Below are 2912 nucleotides of genomic sequence, written 5' to 3'. Positions count from 1 at the left end.
AGGGACTACTTTTTTTCTTTCTGTTTTTTCATTTTTTTGCTGTTTAATTGTTAGTGCTAGATTGTGTTAGTGTTAGTGTTAGAAAAGAATTAGAAGAAGTAGAAGAAGTAGAACAAGAAGAAAACAAAAGAAGTAGGAAAAATATGAAAAAAGAAAAACAAAGAAAAGAAGTAGAAGATAGAAGAAGAAAGGAAGAAAAGAAAAGAAGTAGAAAATAGATGAAAAAAGAAGAAGAAGAAAAGAAGTAGAAGAAGTAGAAGAAGAAGAAAAGAAGAAACGAAAAGAAACAGCACCCCGACCGTCCCATTGCTCCGGTGAGGGACTACTTCTTATTATTTTTTCTGTTTTTTCATTTTTTTGCTGTTTAATTGTTAGTGCTAGATTGTGTTAGTGTTAGTGTAAGAAAAGAATTAGAAGAAGTAGAAGAAGTAGAAGTAGTAGAACAAGAAGAAAAGAAAAGAAGTAGAAAAAAGATGAAAAACGAAAAAAAAGAAAAGAAGTAGAAGAAGAAGAAAGGAAGAAAAGAAAAGAAGTAGAAAAAGATGAAAAAAGAAGAAGAAGAAAAGAAGTAGAAGAAGTAGTAGAAGAAGAAAAGAAGAAACGAAAAGAAACAGCACCCCAACCCCGACACGACACCCAGACACCCCGACACCCGACCCCCGACCCCGACACGACACCCCGACCCTGACACGACACCCCGACCCCCTGACCCCCTGATCCCGACACCCTGACCCTGACACCGCCGGTATTTTTGTATGTTGTACTTGATGATGATACACTTAAGTGATATACATATTATTATTCATGTCGGTATTTTTTTATGTTGTACTAATTTCGTTTATTCTTTGTCATGGCAGGTGTTGAAAGATGGTGGGCGCTGGTCGGGAGCGCTCGGAGGACCCTTCTTCGTCGGCGCGTGGTGCGAGGTCTTCTATTCCACACGCACCTCTCCGCCGAGCGTTGCTGGACAGTATGGCGACACCGCCGAGCCCTTCTTCGTTGACCGCAGTGCCGAGCAGGGGACGAGGTAAGAGGAAGAGAGGAGCTGGAGCACGTGGTCGCAGGAGAGGAGGTAGGGTGACTGCCAGGGCGCCTTCCTCGCTGCCACCCCCAGCTGTTTCACCCGAGCACGTGACTGCTAGGGTGGACTCGTTCGACGAGGAGGCTACATGGACTTCAGTCCACGAGCCTTCGATCCACGGGCCTTCGGCCCACGAGCCTCGGGTTGACGGGCCTTCGGGCCACGAGAGTTCGGCCCACGAGACCCCAGAGGAACACACGTCTGGATGGGGTACTTGGCCGGATCAGTCTGAGGGGCCGAGTGGCCATGCTGATGATGGCGGGGATACGACTGATTTTGAGGAGGAGGGGGGCACCGTCTACCAGCGTGGTTGTACACGGCTCCCGGACGTGCCGGCGACCCGCGAGCAGAGGTGGTTGATTTTCCCTGATGGGGAGAGGTAAGTGCATTTAATCTTTTTGTACCCTTCTGCATTCACGTTTCTTCAAATATATAATGTGTTGGCCTTGTCATGCTGCAGGGGTTGGGACCACCATCATAGTGTCCGCCGGCCCAACTCCATCCTTGGAGTTCTTTGTCGGCAAAACTTCCCGGGGTTTGTCACTTTGCCTGGTAAGGGTCGGCTTCCAGAGCTTGGATTGAGTTGGGAGCACTACTTGGTTGCCTCGGCCCCGCCGGGTGAGACTATCGACGGTGTCTTGTGCAAGACGAGGGCAGATGTGGTGATTAGAAAGTTCCGGGTAATTTCTCCTTTACACAATTAAAAATCTTCAACTAGCTAGTTATTAATTGTACTAATCAATATTGTCTCATTTGATTGCAGACATTCTACAGGTGTGAAGAGGGATACGAGGAGGAGGCGGCAAATGTTATCGATAACGTCTGCAAGCGCCTACTACAGAACTTACGGCACGAGGCTCGGGTGCATGCCGTTCGAGACTACTACGCCTCGCGTGGTATCAAGAAGACCAAGCCGGCGTGCCGCGATAAGTTATTGAGTAAGGAGGAGTACATGAAGTAATTCTTAAGGCCTTGTACTTTACTTCCTTCATTTAGTAATTCATAGCCGTAGCGCTCAAGTTTCTATTTCCTAACTTAGGCCCCTCCGAGATGGTGTGCGGATCTGATGGATTGTTGGGAGGTGTTGGTCAATGAGTGGTGCTCAAAAGAATGGCTAGCCCTCCACAACAAGGCCAAGGACAAACGTGCCCAAATGGAAGGTGTGCCACACCATCAAGGCAGCTCCAACTTATATCAGTACGGGCGGAACTGGGTATGTGGTTTGCTTCATGATTCATGCAATTCGTTTATCATGCTAGCTTCAGTCCTTTAATTACTAATTTACTTTGTTTCTCTCTTTCAGACACGCTACAATAAGGCGGATAAGGTGCCAGAGGTGTACGACCTGTATGCCATGGCCCACACTGGCTCTTACAAGAAAGTCAAGGCATTCTCTATGTCTGACCTCGATGATCCAGAAAACTTCACCAACATCTCCTCCAACGACAAGCTCGTGAGATATAGAGATGAGGGAAAGGCGAGGAAAGGGGAGGACTTTAACCCGAGCCAAGGTCCCATTGACATAGAGCTGCTAATGATATCTGGTGGTGGGAGGTCCCATGGCTCCATAGCCATGGGAGATGGACTTATCTGCTGTCCTAGCACTCTCCCGGAGATCAAGGCGCGTCAGTCGAGCTTCGCTCCTGAGATAAGGCCTCGTGAACGGCCAGTCCAACTCGCCTTCAAGGTTAGTTATACATACTCAGCTATCTTTCTCCATTACATTGTGTGCGCTTCCATCAATGATTACAAATGGTAACGAGGAGTGGTGTTGCAGGCTGCTATACAGAGTGAGAGAGATAGAACGGAGAAACTTCTGGCAGAGGCGGCG

The sequence above is a fragment of the Triticum aestivum genome, chromosome 4A (assembly GCF_018294505.1).
Source record: "Triticum aestivum cultivar Chinese Spring chromosome 4A, IWGSC CS RefSeq v2.1, whole genome shotgun sequence".
In the NCBI taxonomy this organism is placed as follows: domain Eukaryota; kingdom Viridiplantae; phylum Streptophyta; class Magnoliopsida; order Poales; family Poaceae; genus Triticum; species Triticum aestivum.
Note: the sequence above shows the minus strand (reverse complement) of the source record.